The 22,090-nt window shown below is 39.1% G+C and overlaps 1 long non-coding RNA gene across 1 annotated transcript in view; it reads right to left on the bottom strand.

Annotated features, from left to right (window-relative positions):
- The window catches only part of LOC140116682 (uncharacterized), a 42,510-nt gene extending 27,241 nt beyond the window's left edge, over window positions 1-15,269 (bottom strand). The window contains exons 1-2 of the long non-coding RNA XR_011852903.1: window positions 15,185-15,269; window positions 13,050-13,212 (exon numbers count right to left, since the gene is read on the bottom strand). This is a non-coding gene — a long non-coding RNA (uncharacterized lncRNA). The remainder of the gene's footprint in view (window positions 1-13,049; window positions 13,213-15,184) is intronic.
- Window positions 15,270-22,090: the final 6,821 nt, after the last annotated feature.

Genomic DNA, 22,090 nt, shown 5'->3' on the forward strand with positions numbered 1-22,090 from the left:
TTTTAGTCATTATGAAAGTGTCATTTTTGGCCTGAATGAATATGTTTTCCCAAAAAATTCTTAAGTTTCTAAAACATACTTTTTGTTTTAACCCATGTGAAACATCTAAAGGGATAATAGACTTAATAGAAATTGTTTTGCATACGTTGAGGTTTGTAGTTTCAATAGGGGGGTAATTTATTGGGTTTTGCTATTATTTCGGACTTTCAAAGTCACCTGAAAGCTAAGTTGCCCCTCAAAATGTGAGTTTTGGCGATTTTCATGAAATCTAGCTTTTTGGGTAGTTTATCTATCTGGAAAGCAGAATATTTCAAACATTGAAAATAAAGAATTTGTACGAACTTTTGCCAAATTTACAAAGTTTGATCCGTAGTCCGGGTCCAAAACTTTCAAAAATTCAAAACTTTCAACCAACCCGCTCATCTCTATATAGCAGTCATTTATTAGACAGAACTGCTTCTTTGTTATTTAAATAAGGAATCCCACTGTTTGTGCTGTTACAAAATTCAAGTTGTTTATTACCATAAAACTAAGAAAAACTCAAAGGCCCAAGTACAAGAAAACTGGTGCCTTCATGCAATTTGATTCAGTATTGTGTACTTTGTATAAAATGGCAAATCCTGGTTACGCACCCAACGGTGTAGGAGGTGCTTTGAACGTGTTCCTAGTCCATATATGATTCAAAATGATCCATGCACTCTATTTTTGAATCAATTAACCTTTTTTTATTGCAGCAGTGTACAAACAAATTATGTGACATTTGGCTCAACACCATGAGCTTTTATCAAACTTGCTGGCAGAGAACAGAGGAAGGAGATGGCATCTCTCAGCGCACAAATCTGCATGTGTATGGCACTCTCTTATTTAATGTCGTCTGTTTTTGGGCATGTAACTTTTTTCTTCGTGCACTTTGCTTTATGCTATTGAAACAGAATTGTGTTGAATCAAATTAAAATTGTGGCCCAAAACTGGCAACACACACTACCAGGCCCCTTTAGGTGCACAGGTTTCACAAGTGTCGGACAAAATGCAGCTGCAAAACAAAAGTAGCGCAAACACTAAGTAAATAAATGCGCAAGCTCCAAAGCAAAATTAGACAAGAACTGGCACAGACACAAAAATATATATCTGGGCCTATGACTGAAAACCACTGCAAAGCATTCAGTCATTTAGGTGTTCCCCCACTGTCCCTGAGACAAATAAAGGTAGCCAAGAATAGCACATTGAGATACAGTACAGCCCCTTGTAGTATATAGCCTACCAGCCCCATTTAGTATACAGCCAGCCAACCCCATGTAGTATACAGCCAGCCAGCCCCATGTAGTATACAGCCAGCCAGCCCCCAGTAGTACACAGCAAGCCAGCCCGCAGTTTGCCAAACATAAAAAAATCAAGCTTGCACACTCACCCTCTGGCTCCTTGATGCTCGTTTCAGCTCCCGATGCTCGCCGCGGCTCCTGGTGTCTCCTCTTCGGTCTTTTTTCTGCTGTATTAGTCAGCAGAGATGCGTCCACGGGATCTGCCGGCCGGCAGATCGCAAGAAAGCATCTCTGCTGGCTTATACAGCAGAGAGAAGACCGAAGAGGAGCCACAACGAGAATCGGGAGCCGTGACGAGAATTGGGGGGGCCGGAGGGTGAGTATATAAGTTTACTTTTTTAAATTGACTTGTGTGTAAGCCGAGGTGAAGTTTTTCAGCAAATTTTTTGGCTTATACATGAGTATATATGGTAATTTGCTATCCCCGAATCAAGAAACAAATGTATAAAAATAACTATTGTTTGGATGGCAAGAATCACACTGCTCTATTCTGACTGTCTGAAACACTTAAAAAATATTCTGATGTGAATAGAAACTAAAACTTTTATAGAATAGCTGAATATTGTAAAAACCAAAGCAGATGGAGATTCAGAACAACTTACATAAAAAAAACACCCGCCAGGACATGATTTATTCAAATTGTTTTAAATGTACAATATATCCATGTGAGTTTTATGTTTAGTTGCCCTGGGATGCAAGGTCTTGGCCACAGTAAAGGTGATAAGCACTTTTTCATGCAAATGTGACCTATTTACATTTGTTATACATGTTCTGATGGGAGTTGAGGTTTTTGCTCCTAATCGTATTTTTAGTACATTCTTAGTAGCATGAAACTCATAAGTGAAATACATTTACAGGTTTTTAGAAGTTCACCAAGATTACATTTTAGCTTTCTGAATCTCCAGTTTTCTCATCCTCAGAAGTGTCATAAATAAGGACAAGTTTAAGAACACTATTTGAAAAACAGTTTGGCATAAAGAGCACCTCAGAATTTGCACGTTAACGTTCTAAATAATTTACTAAACAAATGTGTCCACATGGTGGTGATTCTAAATACAGGCAGTCCCTAGTTGCGTACAAGATAGGTTCTGTAGGTTTATTCTTACATTTGAATTTGCATGTAAGTCAGAACTGTACACTTTATAATTGTAACCCCAGACAATTTTCTTTTGGTCTCTGTGACAATTGGATTTTAACCCCTTAAGGACGCAGCCTGTTTGCAGGTTAAGGCTCGCAACTTTTTTTTGAAATTTGACCAGTGTCTCTTCCTGTGGTAATAACTTTTGAACACTGTTACTTATCAAAGCGATTCTGAGATTGTTTTTTCCCCACATGTTGTACTTCATTTTAGTGGTAAATTTTGGCTGATAAGTTTTGCGTTTATTTACAAAAAAAAGAAAAAAATGATGAATTTTTAGAAAAAATTGCCATTTTCGAAATTCAAAATCACCGCGTTTTCAGGCAGATCGATTTACCACCTAAATAACTTGCAGAATAACATTTCCCATTTGTCTACTTTACATTTTCATAATTTTTGAAATGTTTGGATAATTTATTTTGACGTCACGCGGCCTACAAATCGAATAGCGATTTTCCGTATTTTCGGAATTGACTATTTTGGGGATAAATACTGTTTGAAATCAAATTTTACATATTTAGCAACAAAACCCCCTATATAACCAACCCATTTTCAAATCTGCACCCCTCAAACTATCAGAAACAGCATTTACAAAGATTGTTAACCCCTTGAGATCTTCATAGTAATTGAATCAAAATGGCGGTGAAATTTAGAATGGTCAAATTTTGTCGGTTATACGTTCATTTAGCCCTAAAATTTACACATTTCAAAAAGATAAAAAGAGAAAACTCACCATAAAATTTGTTCTACAATTTCTCCTGAGTGCAGAGACCCCCCACACGTGGCCGTTACTTGTGTTATGGGGGCACAGCGAGGCGCAGAAGGGAAGGAGCACCCTGCAGCTGCCAGGATTTTAGTTTTCTGGTTGCCCCCTTTTGAAGGCTATAAAATTTTCGCTTTTCCGTTATTGGGGCCATGTGACGGCATTTTTTTTGCGGGACGAGATGCTTTTTCCAGTGTTACCATTTTGGGGTTGGTATCACCTATTGTTGAAAATTTAGGAACTTTTTTTGAGGGCAGGAGTAGAAAAGCATCAATTCTGTACTGGATTTTTAACTTTTTTTTTTTTTCGTGTTCACCGTATAGCCTAATAATCATGTTATCTTTATTCTATGGGTCGATACGATTACGGGGATACCAGACAAGAATATTTTTTCTTATGTTTTACTAAATTTGCCAAATAAAACCCTAATGTGGGGAAAAATCTATCATTTTTGCATCGCCGTCTTCCAAGTGGAATAACATTGTTACGTTTTTGGCTACAGAGCTGGTTGATGGCTTGTTTTTTGCGGGACATGTTGTTCTTTGCAACAATATCATTCTGGAGTACATATGTTTTGTTGATCACTTTTTATTGCATTTTTAGTGGGATATAATAGGTAAAAATCATATTTTTTGGCGGGTTTTTGACGTTTTTTTTTTACGGCGTTCATCATATGGGTTCAATAGTTATTTAGTTTTATTCTATGGATTGTTACGGACGCGGTGATACTATATATGTGGGGTTTGTGTTATGATTTAGACTTTTTTGAGCGTTATATGTCTCTTTATATGTTTTGGGGCTTATGGGCATTTTTAGTGATTTATAAAGTAATTTTTTATTGAAAAACATTTTTTTTACATTTTTTTACATGATCCACCATGGGATATGAACAAGCAATCATCTGATTGCTTGTTCTTGATAATACTCTGCAATACTAATGTATTGCAGGGTATTATCAGTGCCAGCCTATGCAGATGCATAGGCTGACACTTTGCCTTTAAGATGACGTCACAGACGCCATCTTAAAGGCAAACCCTCCAGGCTTCTCTGGGGTCCCGATCGGACCCCAGAGGAGCCAAAACAGCGATCGGCCCCCCCGAAAACGGTGCGGGGGGGCCGATCGTGGGGTAAAGACCCCCAGAAGGCATGTTAAATGCCGCGGTCGCGTTGACCGCGGCATTTAACGGGTTAAACACCCGCGATCGGAGCCCACTCCGACCGCGGGTGTTAGCCGGGGATGTCAGCGGTAGATTACCGCTGAAATCCCGCGGCTAACGATGCCGGTTCGGCTGCTATACAGCGCTGAACCGGCATCGGCTCTGCGCAGTAGCTGTACTGCGCTGAGCGCTAATCGCGGGACTCAGCGCAGTACAGCTACGGCGCAGAGCGCTAAGGGGTTAAAAAAGTTGAATTGTCATCAGAACCAGGATTAACAATGAAGCTTAGTTACAGAAACCTTAGATAACTGTTATAGCTGATTATTGTAGCCTGGGACTAAAGTACAAGAAATTACCCACATACTGAGGTCTATTTGTAAGTAGGGGTTGTCTGCCAGTCGGGTGTTCTTAAGTAGGGGACTGCCTGTACTGTTATATACTGTGTAAACATACACTGTGACCATAATATTTTATTTTACAACTTAGCATGTCCAAATTAATTTACAACTAGCACCAGATGGGGACTGGCCCTATGGGTTACCAGGACTCACTGTTGTCCACACGGCCCATCCTCTCACAGTACAGAATCTTGCTGCTCAAAACAGTGAGCTGCTAGAAATATAGAGCACTAACCCCCTAAGTAAAAAGCAGGCCCTTACCAAAAAGAATGTAGTATTTGTTGTGGGTTGTTAGTGGGAGAGTGTGGGATGTTTGAGTGCTATGTCAGTGTTGTAGGGCAGATGTGCAATCTTAGTAGGGGTTATATACAGTGGTGTGGAAAAGTGTTGGCCCCCTTGCCTGGTGTATTAAAATTTTGGATGTTTCAGATCACCAAGAAATTGAAATAATAGACAAACATAACACAAGTAATCGCAAAATGCAGTATCTATTTGAAGGTCATTACTATTGTGAAAAAATAATTGCCCTAATAATCGGTCAGGCCACTCTTAGCAGGAACAACTGCAACCAAGCGTTTGTGATAACTGCTAATCAGTCTTTTACAATGCCCCAGAGAAATTTTTACCCACACATCTTTGCAGAATTGTTATAATTCTCCCACAATGGAGGGTTTCCAAGCCTTCATTTGTGTTTAGACCTTCCTTTGTGTTTAGATGTGCCATGTTTGTCTAATAATTTGTTTAGTGATCTGAGAAATTTAAGCGTGACAAACATTCAAAAGACTTTAAGATGCAGCCAGTTTATAGCTTAAATGGCATCTACGAAAGATTGTATGCAAATGGGGCTTCAGGCTGCATTAACACCTCAGGCTCATTTGCATACAGGCTTTCATCCTGGTGGTAGATGCCTTTTAAAGAGCAACTGTAAAGTATAAAAAAATCCTAGTTATGCACTAAGCCAAAATAGAGCTAGCAGTTACCTTGTCTCTGACTGTCTTTGTTTGGTTGGTTGCCCTGTGAATTTGTACTTTTGAACACTTTAACTTATCAAACAGTTTTCAGACAAATCATTTTAGCACCCAATAGTTAATAAATACCATTTACCATAAGTCTTCTTTTTATTTTCATAATTTTCAAAATGTTTGGATACTTTATTTTGATGTCACAAGGCTTACAAATTAAATATTGGTTTTCTGTATTTTCAAGATTTCAAAATTGACTTTTTTGGGATCATCAATTTAATGAGATTTGAAATATATAATATTAGAAACCCCTATATATCACTCCATTTTCAAATCTGCACCCTTCAGAAAGTTTGTTAACTCTTTGGGATCTTCATAGATGATAATAAACACAAAATGGAGGTGAAATTTAGAATGGTCCAATTTTTGTCTTTAATACTTTCATTTAACCATAAAATTTACACATTCACAAAAGATAAAAAGAGAAAACCCATCTTAAAATTTGTTATGCAATTTCTCCCTAGTACAGAGACAACCCAAAAGTGGATGTTAATTTTGTATGGGTGCACAGCCGGCAGCAGAAGGGAAGCCATGAGCCAGTTCTGCCCTATAGAATATGGTTCATTGGCGCAATTTTGTGAACTATAACATATTTGATTTTCCTTTAATGTTGGTATGTGAGGGCTTTTTTTTGCGGAATGAGATGTATTTTTGTAAGTAATATGTTATATTTATTCTGCCAGTCAGTATGATTAAGGCGAGAACAAATATCTTTATTTTTACAAATTTTGTAGAATAAATCCTAATCTTCCAAGTTTCATAACTCATTTTACTTTTGGTGAAATGTTGACAACTTTTGTCAACTTGTTAACAACTTGTTTTTCTGGGACATGTTGTACATCACAACAGTGCATTTTTTGTTCCGATACCTTTTTTATCACTTTTTATGTGGATAATGATAAAAATCATACTTTTTGGTGGTTTTTTAAAAATTCTTTTATGACGTTCATCATGCAGGTTTAATAATAATTTTCTTTTTGTATGGGTCATTACAACACGACGATGCCTTACATGTGGGTTTTGTATGGTAATTTTCTCATCTTTTTTTCTTATATATAAGTGTTATATGCAATGGGGCTTTTTATTAATTTATTAGTTTATTTTTATTTAAAAAAAAAACATTTTTTTACTTGTTCAACTATGGGATATGAAGAAGCAATTGTTTGATTGATTTTTCATTGTACTACCCTGCAATACTGATGTATTGCAGGGTATTAGAACTGTCAGCCTATGCTGATGCGCAGGATGACTCATTGGGGCAAATGTATCGTGACAATTGGTCTTTGACTTGGTTGTCTATGTTTTCATTTCATTTTTGTTTCATCTAATTTCATAAAGGGAGCCTATATATATTATTGTATTTGTTTATTTGTTTTTGTATATATATATAATTTTAACATAAAAAGCTGGAAAAACCTATTGAATTGAGTATAAGCCAAAAAAGGGAAATAAACTGGTCACAGCCCCCCGGTATATAGCCTGCCAGCTCCTGTAGTATATAGCCTGCCAACCCCCTGTAGAATTTAGCCTACCAGCCCCTGTAGTATATAGCCTACCAGCCCCCAGTAGTATATAGCCTGCCAGCCACTTGTAGTGTATAGCCAGCCAGCCCCTGTAGTATATAGCTTGCCAAAATCAAACAAATAGAAAACAGGAAAAAGGAGGGGAAAAAGATGCCGAAAAAATGTAAGTGTGTGTTGATGAATAATATGGCAAATATTCATTATATCCTGGCATCTTTATGTTAGTTGCCACACCAGATCTAGTGCTTCCATGTAACCTTTGAAACAACCAATAGTACCCCTTGACATAAGGGGAAAGAAAGACAACATTTAATGAATTAAGCTATACCAGTAAAGTAAAATATAACACTTTATTGTTGCAAAATATGATAAAACATGATGGTAAAAACATTTGTGGGCACCCCAAATAAGGTGCTTTAAAGGTATGCAGTACAGTGACGGTGACACAGAGGAAAAAGTCGTCACCCCGGACAAGATTGGAGGAGATGCTGGTAATAGAGGTTTGTAAACACTAATGGAAAGGAGAAGTAGGTGGCATATAATAAAGTGTCATAGCTAGAGATGAGCAAGCACTAAAATGCTCGAGTGCTCGTTATTAGATATGAACTTTTCCCAATGCTCGAGTGCTCGTATCGAATAACGAACCCCATTAAAGTCAATGGGAGACCCGAGCATTTTTTCACTGAAAGAAAACATTAAAAGAACAGTGCAGAATAACACATTACAGATGTTTACAGATGTTTTCCTTGAAAGAACACATTGATATAACACTATTCTTCACTTTGCAGGTGTTTGCACGTGTTTTCCGCTAAGTTAGGAGATATCCGCGAACATCTGGAATGTGAAGAATAGTGTTCTTTCAATGTGTTCTGCACTTAAATGGTCCTGTGTTCACTGTTTTTATTCTATTGTTCACATTGCAGGTGTTCACGCGTGTCTTCTGTTAAGTTCGGAGATGTGCGCACACATCTGCAAAGTGAAGAATAGAATAAACACAGTGAACACAGTGAACAAAGGACAATGTCAGTGCAGAACACATTGAAAGAACAATATTCTTCACATTCCAGATGTTTGCACACATCTCCTAACATAGCGGGAGACACGTGCGAACACCTGCAAAGTGAAGAATAGTGTTCTTTCAATGTGTTCTTACAAGGAAAACATCTGTAAACATGTGTAATGTGTTATTCTTCACTGTAAACACTGTTCTTCACTGTCTTTTATTAATTGGGCGGCACGGTGGTGAGTGAGTAGCACTTCTGCCTTGCAGCACTGGGGTCCTGGGTTTGAATCCCACTCAGGTCAACATCTGCAAAGAGTTTGTATGTTCTCTCCGTGTTTGCGTGGGTTTCCTCCGGGTACTCCAGTTTCCTCCCACACTCCAAAAACATACTGTTAGGCTGTTTAGATTGTGAGCCCCATGGGGACAGGGACCAATTTGACATGCTTGTGCAGCGCTGCGTAATCTGTGTGCGCTATATAAATAAAGAATTATTATTATTATTAATTTAATGCTCGGTCTCGAGCCGGCGAGATACTTGTCCGAGCAACGAGCCGGTCAGAGTATGCTAATACTCGACCGAGCAGTATACTCGGGCGAGTATACTCGCTCATCTCTAGTCATAACATATATAAGGTATAGGAGAGCAAACAACTTTGTCCTATACTGGACCAAATGTGGTCCACCATGGAATTGCTTGTGAAACCTTACCGGTGAAGAAGGTAAAGATCTCCACTGTCCAGCAGCCCCGACGCATGTTTCGGCTCAGATTGAGCCTTCGTCTGGGGGCTCGGGTCACCCCCAGATGAAGGCTCAATTTTCATCTGCAGCAGACAGATACAGTTTATTATTCTTTCTGCTATTATGGACCTAGCTATTTAGCAGCAGGGGCGTAACTACAGTGGTAGCAGCCATAAATATTTTAGCTATCAGGAGTCTTGTATTTACCTTCATATATTAATTCTAGAAAGTCCAAGTGTGTAAGTAGAGAGATGTAAACCTTTGATCCTTTTGAAGCCATGTAACTGCAAGGGGTGGCATAGATTTTCCATGGAATTAACACATGAACACAAGATATTTTATAGAAAAAAAGATTAACCTGTGAATTCCATGCACAAATTAATCCCTTTTGGTACACAGTTAACCTATAGAGATATTCAGGATAATTAAACATAAATTCAAACATTAACAGTCATAACAATTTTAATAAATGGTCAAATTTGTCTAAGAGCTACAAATAATAAAATGGACCCCCTGGAGAATGGTCAAGTGCGTAATTATGAGCAGAGAACAACTAATTAATGGAAAGGTCAAATAATTATCAGCAGTTCAGACAAATTTTGCATACTGTGTTTCATGAATGAGAATTACAGCAATTATGGGGTTTTACATTATAGATATTGGCGGGATATTGCCTTTCTTAATGATGTCCTTTATTATACAAGAACTTACCACTTATGTGTGGCTTTTATTTCATATAGTAACTACGTGTGAAATGGGTTCAGAATAAAGCACAACGTATAATAAAAGTTTACTTTTTAAAAGACCAATAAACGATGGATAGATGTTTGCACTTTAAAAGATGGAAAAAGTGAAAGATGAATTACTACTGAGAATATGGATGCTAGTGGAAAAATGGAAGCAGGGACAGAAATTGGAGCCTCTGTGGTAAATGGAGGAAGATACTTAAATACCTCAGGATATTCTTAGAAGGTCTTTGTGATTGCTAATGTATGTATCTAGTAATATATATGATGAATATGAATATCTCTGCTGCTACTTCTATACTGCAGAAAATCTTCTGGGATCACTGCAAAAGCCAAATCCTAATGGCTTTGTACTATAGACAAAACTTTTGCAAAATCTGCAGGATCTTGATACTGGGTTGTTGAGGATTTGGTGTCTGCATCTGAAATTCAGCAATTTCATGCATCTTTTGCATCCTTGCAGTGACCCAGTGGGTCTATCCTTACAGTGTGTGACATACAGTACAATATCTTGACATTAGTATCTATTAGTGTTAGGCATATTGAACCTGAAGGAATACATGTAGCATGCTCATTAGACTTTACATGAGTAGACTTCAGTATAATGTTTGTAATTTTATTGTGATTTACACTTGCTTGTGTGTGTTTCCTCTTCTTGCTGAAATATAGACTTATAAATAGAGATTCACTATTTTAACTTGTTTATACTGTAAACAGTGACTTGATATACAGTACTGTATACAGTACTGTAAAATACATAAAGTACTACAAAATGTTACATTAAAGGATATATACCTTCTAAAATCAAGCATGAATAACCAAAGACAGCTCATATTATGACTGTGGTAATCTTACATTAGTTATCCATGGCCTCCTTCCTTCTAAAATTAATTTTAAAAATCATGCTAATAAGTCTGGAGGTCTCTGGGGGTGTTACTGGAGCCCCTCTGTGCTGCAGATTCAGAAGCTGTTACACTGCCCCCCCCCTTCCTTGCTCACTCAGTACTTTCCTCCTCCCTCTTGATGTTACCTTATGGCAACAGAGAAAGCCTTGGAGGCTACATTAAAGGGGGTTCTTCAGGCTCATTAGAATAATTTAGAAGCTAATTTTATAAGAAAGGAGGCCACAGTCGCAGTACCTGGATCTATGAGTAAGTGTCCTTGGTTTATCATGCTTGATTTGACAGTAGATTTCCTTTAAGGTTTGTTAAACTTGTTCACTAATATCTCATAAAAAGCAGATTCAGGAATATTTTTAACACTTTCATTTCACATTTTTTTCTTGAAATAGTTTGTAGAGTCAGAACTACCTTTATAATGTTTCTTATTATCATGATATATGTATATTGTATATATTTTTTTTTACATAACTATACAAGGCTTGCATTTCATTAGAACTTTCTGAGAGGGACTAAATTGTGATGCAATTTTTTCACGTTATAAATTTTATACTGTTCACAGTACAGCATAAAAAAAGATCTTATTCTGTAGAGGTCAACTACGATTACAACTGCAAACGATCCCTCAGGCGCTGTGCCTGTTATTGACTGTGGTGATTTGAGTTATCTATATCTAACATCTGTATATAATCTCTCTGGTCGTCTATTTATGTATCAATTTTAGAAGAATCTGTGAAAGCTGAGTGCTCACTGTGGTGCTAAGGGACCGTCACAACATAAATAAGTATCTTAGGAGGCTTTATTAAAAGATCAAGACAACATGACTTGATACTTGTTCCTTATCAGTAAGAAAAAGGTAACCACTATATCTCACATGAACAATTTCCTTTGTTTCTAAGCAGTGATTTATGTATCTATGCAGGCCCGGCGCCAGCACCCAGCTAACCTGGGCAAGTGCCGGGTCCCCGGGGTACTGGAGGGGCCCACTCGGGCCCCGGATGTCCCTAGGTCAGAAGGACATCTGCCCCGCTGCCAGGGAGATTCCTTCCCTCTCTCATCACAGTCTGTGTCCTCCGGAGACAGATCGCGATGAGAGCATTTGCAGTCACTGCTTTCCTTGGCGGCTGAAGGCTGAAGGACCTTTGATGATGTCATGGTCACATGACCTGCCGGGGAAAGCAGTGACCACACAGATAGAACTGCATCTGTGAGGTGAGGGGGGAGACATGACAGAGGCCAGGGGAGGGGTAGACCATGGGGGGCTGTGTGTATACAGGGGGTAGTGTGTATACAGGAGGGGGGGCAGTGTGTATACAGGAGGCAGTGTGTATACAGGGGGCAGTGTGTATACAGGAGGGGGGGCAGTGTGTATACAGGAGGGGGGCAGGGTGTATACAGGGGGCAGTGTGTATACAGGGGAAGGGGGCAGTGTGTATATAGGGGGAGGGGGGCAGTGAGTATACAGGGGGAGGGAGGCAGTGTGTATACAGGGGGGGGCAGTGTGTATACAGGAGGAAGGGGGCAGTGTGTATACAAGGGGAGGGGAGAAATGTGTACACGGTGATGGAGGGGCAGTGTGACTAATGGAGGGCGGCCCATAAAGGGGGCCACTAGGGCTCTGTCGCCCAGGGGCCCACGAAAACCTGGAGCCGGCCCTGTATCTATGTACTGAAATTTGGATATCCAAATGTCCAGGTCACCTTTCTGACGATTCACTCCCTGAACACGGAAGAACAAGCGATCCCCATGGACTCAAGGCAAGAGTACAAACATAGAAAGACCAGCGCTTCGGGAGGTTGCCATCTTAAAAAATTCTTTGTAGCGCACATGCATTTGAAAACATCGCTGGTGTTACTGGTGGGGATTCGAGTCTAGATTCGTTATCTGATTTTTAAAATTCGGGTTTGGTCGAATTTATCCAAATCCGGATTTTAATGGGTCCACTCATGACTTCTCAAAGTCACAAGTTTTCAACAAACCATTATATTACAGTCTCCCTGAGGGTACTGGTCGTAATTGGCTTTTTTACCCCATAAAGCAGATGAGTGCTTGTACATTGTTCATATATCTATCCTGTGCGAGTGGTGCACCATTAATAATTTGCTCAATTAGATCAAATGTCTACAGCTACCCTTATGAAAAGAGCCTTCTAGTATATGCATTGCAAAATAAATTAATATCCTGTCCATCTAAAAAATCTTCTTTTAGAAAAGCGATGTCCTGAAGGTGAAGTTTTCATACTTCTATATTGGTATTAGAAGTACTATTGTTAGTAGTATAGTAGAAATGTCTATTTGATATTTTATTTTAAACTGTTAAATATGAAATAGAAAACTTTCTGACCTTCTTAAAACTGGAGAGATAACTTTCCTACCTCTTCATTTTGCAGTCTTATCTTTGACACTTTCCTTACATATATTTTCATTCAAACTTCCAGGCACTTGTCTCTCTATTTATTTATTAATATCATACCATTGATATTTTGTTAGCTGACATTACTTTTCACCTGTAAATGTTAGAAGGTTAAAAATAGCACAAAAGTCTAATTTTTACTAAGCAAAGTAGAACTTCTTATGTTACGTTTAAGAGGTATACCGTAGCCACAAATACATATCTGCAGATTCTTCAGATTCAGACTCAGACAATGAATAGCCTTTAGTTCATTCACATTGTCATGTAGATATTTCCCAACCTGGTAATCACTAAGATCAATATACAATGATCAGATAATTTTGTTTCAAGGCTGATGAAATATGTAAATAACTATTTTGTATACCACGTTCATACACCTGGAAAACTATGTTAAGAACATCAGAATTTAAAGCGATTGACCCACTTTACGCTAATATAATAAGTAATTTCAATGTGTGTAGTATTGGATATCTCTGCCACTAACAATGTGGACTTTGCCTTCTGTAGGATCTATCTGATTTTGTAGACATAAAACAGTTAAAGGTTGTATTTAGTTTTAGTAATTTTAAAACTAGATTTAAAAATAAATGGTATAAGAATAATGAAAAAGTAAACCTGACCCCTGTATGTGTCTCTTGTCTAGCACAGTGTCTTCCTAGTCTCTGTTAGTAAAAAGTGGCATAGTGATGACATCGCATCAACGGTAACTGCTAAAATGTTAATTCATATTGGACCAGATGAAATGGTTGATCCCATTAACAACAAAGTGTCATTTAGCAAATTCAACAACTTTGTATCACTACAATGTAACCTATATTAGTATATTTTAGTGTCATAAAAGTTTATAAGTATAAATGTGGTCAGACACTTACAATGGGATAAAAATGTATTAATTTATTTTACCAAGCTTTTTTGATTTGCGAATTTAAAAAAAAAATGTGTCGCTTGATACGCGCTTACATGCACCCAGGAAAGGTTGGTGAACTCTGGCGAACCTCGGCGGACCTCGGCGCAGCAGCAATACCTGGTGGACATCGGGTGCACAACCTTAGTGAATTGCCCGAATCCTTGACGGAGAATGCGCCACTGGATCGCGACAAGACTGGGTAAGTAAATGTGTCCCAATGAGTACTAAGACTGCTAGTGTAATGGAACACTGTATGATGCTGTAAACTCAATCAATACTAAGACTGCTAATGTAATGGAACACTGTATGATGCTGTAAACTCAATCAATAACAAGACTGCTAGTGTAATGAAACACTGTATGATGCTGTAAACTCAATCAATACTAAGACTGCTAGTGTAATGGAACACTGTATGATGCTGGAAATTCAAAAATCAACACTGTATGATGCAAATAGTATTAAAGGGTTGTCCGAGACTTTGAAAAAAACTTTTATGTGGCTGTTGGGGGGCTCCTCAGAAGAATAAACTTGTAAGGGGTCCCACAATGATGTGGACCGTGGGCTGTTTGTTTATAGGGGCTCGAAAGCCATGCTCAACCCAGACGCTTGGATATGGGAATGGGTGGGAGTACCATCCACTTTGGCCGTCCGGAAACCGGGCTGAGAGCGGCTTCCATGCCCCTGTAAACAATCAGGGGCATGGCCTGGGAAGACCACAGAGGTAAGTACAGATTATTTTTTAAGCAGCCCCCACCGGCCACATAAAAGTTTTTTAAAAGTCTCAGAAACCCCTTGAAGACAGGTATTTAAAGGAACACTGTATGATGCAAATATTACTAAGACTGATAGTCTAGCAGAACACTCTATGATGCTATAAATGCAAATACTACTAAGGCTGGTCCTTTAAGGTGTTACTGTATGATGCTGTAAATGCAAATAGTACTAAATCTAGTGCTGTAACATAACACTGTATGATGCAAATAGTGCTAAGACTGGTCCTTTGAGGTATTACTTTATGATAGTGTAAATGCAAATAGCCTAAGAATGATCCTCTAAAGTATTATTTTATGATGCTGTAAATGAGACTGGTCCTGCACTATAGCAATATATGAGTTCTCCAGGTTGCTCTTTAAAGGGCAATTATTCTTGTATTACTGACCCTATCTTAATCAGCAGCCTCTCCTTAGCTCTGTCTCCCTTCTGTAATGGTGCTTGGACATGTGACATGGGTCACATATCCCACCTAGCCTACCACAGTAATGCTGTGGGAATGTTGGAATGGCTATAGTTGCTAAGGGGCTGACAGCTGGTTGACTGGATGCTCAGCAGTCAGTCAACCATCTTGCAGTTTTTTCTTGAACACAAACATGATCGTAACCAGTTGACCAGTCTGGAAAGGGTTAAAGTCCCACACAGTATTTTGCTGCATTTTGTGCTACAGTTTTATGAAACAAAGTCAGTTGTGCATTTACAAAGTAATGATTTAAAGCTCTACTTTCATTAATATCATGGCTTTGGCTTGAAAAACAAAATGATAGCAAGTAAATCTAATGGGATTTTCACATGTGTTAGAAAAAATGTGTTTAATCGTGAGATCCCCTATCCTATCTATATGCTTTATCACACTGTGTTGTCATTTATTTCTGATAATGAAATTGCAAAAATTGTTGCTATTTTTCTACCTGTCTATTAACTGGTTATTGAAGCAATAAATAACTAGAGTACCTGTCCGATACTGTTTTAATTTAAAAACAGCTTTCATATAACTGTCGTAGTCATATTAAGACTTTTGAGAAAATAGAGGACAATATATGCAGGCTTTTTATGTGAAATTGTAATGTGAGACAATTAAAGGGCAGCATAATCAGTAATACTCTATGATATTCTAGAAATTTAAAAGATGTGAAGATAATACCGCCTCAAGATTGAAATTCCAGCCTTTGGAGTTCATTCTGGGCACTTGCTCAATGATTCCCACTGAATAATAATATCTTTTTTTTGTAGTCTGAAAGAAGCCTCAATTTTCAAGTCTATCAATCTTTTCATCTGTATGAAAAAAAAAATAATTGTAAAATAATAGAAGCGTTTGAAAAAGAAATATTTGGTATATGTATGATATAAAGTAAAAGTTAAATTCATTTAGAGGCTTCTGCACCCTTACAGAAAGTACCAAAAGAAATTGCCTATACTCCAGTACAATAAGCCAAAACATTAATCTCAGACGCGTCCCAAATAAGTGACTGACAGTGACCTGGTCCTCACTAACAACTAATCATTAACCAAGCAAGATAATGTGGACCCTTACTTGTGACAATATTTTATAAAACAAATATTTAATAGATATGTATTAAAATCTTAGGGCACATAGGTCAAATCTAAAACAGTGAACAGATTTGATTTTCGGGTCGGTGGGCCGTAAATTTCTCTTTTTTTCATTTCTATGTTCTTACAGAAAGTACTGAATAAATTTTACATTTATTTTATTCAATTCATTTCATGTTTTCATCCAAATCCTGGGACAAGGATGTATTAAGAATGGTATGTTGTTGCATGTGTGGTGAAAAAGGGCCAAAAGAGTTGCAAATTCCATCATGTAAACCACGAATGGCATGTATTTTTTTCTGTCCTATAAAGGATCATAGATTGTCTGAATGAACAAAGGATCTAGTCAACTTATATAAAAATAATATAAATTCAAATATAACAAGTTTTGTATTTCTTGCAAGTAGATGTTAATGTTCCCTGATGATTATCATTGAGCCGGATGCACTTCACCACTTGTTATATATTCTGGCATAACATTTAAAGGCAACATATTACATTAGTCATTTTCTAGTTGACAGAATTGGCATCTCAAAGAGATCTATACTTGGGCACCTAATATATGTGTACACATTGATATATTTATTCTATGTTTACTTAGATGGTTCATAAAATATGATCAAATCAAAACCGTGGTATATTTTACCAAATAAAATGTATGCTTTCATGAATATATTTCATTGCTTTACACAGTAAAATAGTCTTACAGCATCAAGTATGATTTTAAAGGACACTAAGAAACATCCAGAAATGAGCATTTATTTTGAGGATGTTTGAATCAGTAATATAATAAGGGGTTGAATAAACTTACTGTATCATTAAACATAGGGCACATGAAAAAAATTCCCAGGTAGTCCCATAACTCCTGTTTTTTTTCATCAAATATCAAAACACAGTCTAGGACAGTGATGGCTAACCTATGGCACTGGTCAGGGCCGGCTCCAGTCTTTAGTGGGCCCCTGGGCGACAGAGCTCTAGTGGGCCCCTTTATGGGCCGCCCTCCAGTAGTCACACTGCACCCCCCCTCCCCCGGGTGGACACACTGCCCCACCATCCCCGTGTACACCCCCCCCTCCTGTATACACACTGCCCCTCCTCCCCCTGTTTACGCACTGCCACCCCTCCTCCTGTATACACAGTGCCCCCCTCCTCCTGTATACGCACTGCCCCCCCTCCTCCTGTATACACACTGCCCTCCTCCTCCTGTATACACACTGCCACCCCTCCTCCTGTATACACAATGCCACCCCTCCTCCTCTATACACAGTGCCCCCCCCCTCCTGTATACACACTGCCCCCCCTCCTGTATACACACAGCCCCCCTTCTCCTGTATACACGCTGCCATCCCTCCTCCTGTATACACAGTGCCCCCCCTCCTCCTGTATACACACTGCCACCCCTCCTCCTGTATACACAGTGCCCCCCTCCTCCTGTATACACACTGCCCCCCCTCGTGTATACACACTGCCCCCCTCCTCCTGTATACACAGTGCCCCCCCTCCTCCTGTATACACAGTGCCCCCCTCCTCCTGTATACACCGTGCCCCCCTCCTCCTCCTGCATACACACTGCCCCCCCTCCTCCTGTATACACACTACCCCCCTCCTCCTGTATACACACTGCCTCCCTCCTCCTGTATACACACTGCCACCCCTCCCCCTGTATACACAGTGCCCCCCTCCTCCTGTATACACAGTGCCCCCCTCCTCCTGTATACACACTGCCCCCCTCCTCCTGTATACACACTGCCCCCCTCCTCCTCCTGTATACACACTGCCCCCCTCCTCCTGTATACACACTGCCCCCCTCCTCCTGTATACACACTGCCCCCCCTCCTCCACCTGTATACACACTGCCCCCCCTCCTCCTGTATACACACTGCCCCCTCCCCCTGTATACACACTGCCCCCCCTCCTCCTGTATACACACTGCCACCCTCCTCCTGTATACACACTGCCCCTCTCCCCCTGTATGCACACTGCCCCCCCTCCTCCTGTATACACTCTGCCCCCCCTCTTCCTGTATATTCCCTGGCCCCTGTAAGTCTCCCCCTTACCTCACTTATGCAGGTCTCTCTGTGTGGTCACTGCTTTCCCCGGCAGGTCATGTGACCGTGACGTCATCACAGGTCCTTCAACCTCTCATGCTGCAGCTCCTGCCGGGGAAAGCAATGAGTGACTGCACATGTTCTCGATGAGAGAGGGAAGGAACCTCCCGGGCAGCGGGGCAGATGTCCTGCTGACCCGGGGAGATCCAGGGAACCCGAGTGGGCCCCTCCAGTACCCCGGGGCCCCGGCACTTGCCCGGGTTAGCCGGGTGCTGGCGCCGGGCCTGGCACTGGTGCCAGAGGTGGCACTCAGAGCCCTTTCTGTGGGCACTCAGGCCATCACCAGAGATGACTCCAGGTATATTCCTGCAGTCCCAGACAGCCCAGGACTTGCTGTGCACAGAAGTATTTTAAAGTGACAGCTCTACCTGGGACTATTTTCTGCTTTATTAGTGTCCTCAGAGTGCCGGTATCAATGAAAACTGTGACAGAGAAGGGAGTAAAAAATCATAAATTAAATTTCTGTGTTGGCACTTTGCGATAAATAAGCGGGTTTTTGTTGTAGTTTGGGCACTCGGCCTCTAAAAGGTTTGCCATCACTGGTCTAGGATATACTGGAAAGGGTTCCAGGAGATTGGATATGGCTTCCATGACCTCCAAGTTTCAACAAAGAACCCCCAAATATGACTCATTTATCTTGCTAAGACCATGCACAGAGACGCAGGGAATGGAATTGGCAAGATAAATACTGCTCCATGGGGAAACAGGGAGATGTTGAAAGTTTTATATGACCTCCTAGAGCAAAAAATTGTATGGCCTTCTTCTGGTTGGGGAAAGATTTCTGCCAAGACCTGAAGTCTCTCAAAGAGTAGCTGCACGCATGGACTCACCAATTCTAGGACCTTCCACTTCAGGACACACAGGAAGGGAGCCATCCGGTGGACGCTCCCTGAGTACCGCATCTCTTGTTCACCACTGGGAGGTGGTCTGAACACTAGTCTGAACTCTGGTGCATTTATTCTCCTGGCAATCTGGATTTTCACTGAAGTGGCCTGACTGCAAATGGCTTTACTAATGGTTAACCTGCTATATTTAACAGAACCTGTAGGACATTGGAAATTTGGGCTCTTTTTTAAATAATTAATACATTTTTTCATTTACATATTTTGGAAATGTATTGGTTACTTCTACGGATAAGATAACACATGCGTGTTTTCAGACGCATCAAAACATTTGAGAAGAACATATTTGGCTGATTACACTGCCTTTAACATGGCATTCACAAAACACGTGTGTTAACGTAATACATTTATAACTTAATAAATTAATAATAAATTAACACAATTTTAGCATGTATGTTAACATTTTGTAAATGCATGTATTTTGTAAGCACCATTTTGACAGCAGTGTAATTGGGCAAATTTCGTCTTTTCAGCTGTTGTGATGCAGTTGAAAACACATGTGACTACAACCTCATATATCGTCATCTCCCTGTGGTGACTTGAGTGCTTAAAAATGCAGGCCACAGCCTCAAATCCAAAATTTACAGTAGTGTCCACATTTGTAACAAAAAGTCTCAAAAAGAAGCCAAAAGTTGCACCTACCAGGACAGGAAAAATAAATCATGTATCACAAATAAGACCTTCCAAATATTATTCCAAAAAATGATTCATGTCACCCTTTGCCTCTATTCTTGACTATGCATTAGCCTGGGGATTTTGCATTGCAGGATCCACTTCGTATTTGGTGATTTTCCTGTTATATTTGTATTATCTTGTTTATATGCTTTCGCTTTGGCACCATTGTCTACCTACTGCCTAGTATATGCTGAGCAAGTTAGCAGGCAGAGCTGAGACGGGGGATAGTCTCAGGACCAAATTTACTCTGTCTGTTTCTACAATTTGTTCCCTGATCCTGCATAAAACTGGCAATGATGTGGCATCAAAAGCTGCATGCTTGCTACAACCTGCCAAATGTTGCTATAGCTGCGTGTGTACAGCTGACTTAAAGGGGTATTCCCACTTCGGTAAATTAATGTGCTTGTTTGTATTATGAAAAATAATACAATTTTCCAATATACTTTCTGTATCACTGCCTCATGGTTTTCTAGATCTCTGCTTGCTGTTCTTCTAAAGAAAGCTTCAGGTGCACGGCTTATTATGACACAGAATCAGAGCTGTGTGTGGTAACAAGCTGTGCATCTGTGTGACCATGGTCAGATTTCTGTCCACTGGAAGTAAACATAGAAGCTTTCTATAGAAGGACAGCAAGCAGGCAGCTAGAACACAGTGAGGAAGTAAATTAGAAATGTGCATAACTTTGCATTATTCAAACAATATCAATTACTTGCTGAAATGGGAACACCCCTTTAATGTCCCTGCCGGCCTTTGATTACAAACAGAAGCCGGCAGTGACAACCGGCTGTTGTCATTGTTGTCACCAAAGCTGTTGTCACTAAAGCTGTTGTAGTCCACTAATGACAAATGGAACACTTTAAAAGATTTATGATTTGTCTACAAAATATAGGGAATGGAGATCAATTTCTAGCAGGGAGCAAGAAAAGTATTTCGGTGTGTTAATTTATGACCAAAATAAAATCTTATGAATTTAATGCGTGCTTATGCTTTCTCAAAAGTCTGAAATTTATAGAGAGCATGCTTTGTATACATCTTCTTTACTTTCTTAAAATGTAGTGATTTTTTTGTTACTCCTTCAATTTTACCAAACACTTTTCTAAACAAATGAAAATAGTCAAGAAAACACATGGAACAAGACAAAATGCAATAAAGAATATGTTTCATAAAATTTTTATGTTTGGAAATAGGCTAGGGGGAAATTGTGCTTTCATAGAAAGCAATACAAGATTAGACCACAGGAAACACTAAGAAAGTGCATGTAATATTTATAAAGCAGTACACAAAAACATGTTTTCATATATAAAAAACTGCAACACTTAGGAATATTATAGTAGAAAGCACAGAGATTAAAGTGCACCTGGATAATAACAACATTACTAACAGGTAATAACAAAGGAACAAGGCTTTGTAAGCACAGTATGCAGGATCTGAGTGACAATATATGTTTTATATTTTTATGTATATATATGTTTTTTATCAAAGTTAATGATATTTATACCAGTTACATATAATATATTATATATTTAAGATGATTATTTCTCCAACTTTTACTTTTATATCTTACCTTTTACAAATGAGAGCAAAAGTTGATAATTTTAGAGTACATATCAATTCGAGTTGAATATTTATTGGGGTTGTCGTATGTACAGTAACTAAATATACATTATATCCAATAAAATAGATTTTTTATCAGGTAAAATTAAAAATCTGGTTTATTTTTTTTCTGGGAAACCACAAGCCCTTCCTCTCACTGCAATCAAAGGTGCTCTGGGTATTTAGACCTTGTTAGTAATTCTCATAGAAGTGAAAGAAGCAATGGGAAAACCACAAACCCTTCCCCTAACTGATGTTAAAGACACTTTGAATGTTCAGACCCAGTTATTTGAAATTGAAGTTCCTTTATTATTTTTTTTTTTAATTTGAAGCTCCATTAATGCAGAATTGAAAAATGTTACATTTAAGTTTCAAGAAATCGGAACTGAAAAATTTGAAGTTGCGGTTACAGGAATATGGAACTTATTCAGACAGTGGCAAAACCAAGCTGTGTGGGATCGATGC

The sequence above is a fragment of the Engystomops pustulosus genome, chromosome 2 (genome assembly GCF_040894005.1).
Source record: "Engystomops pustulosus chromosome 2, aEngPut4.maternal, whole genome shotgun sequence".
In the NCBI taxonomy this organism is placed as follows: Eukaryota; Metazoa; Chordata; class Amphibia; order Anura; family Leptodactylidae; genus Engystomops; species Engystomops pustulosus.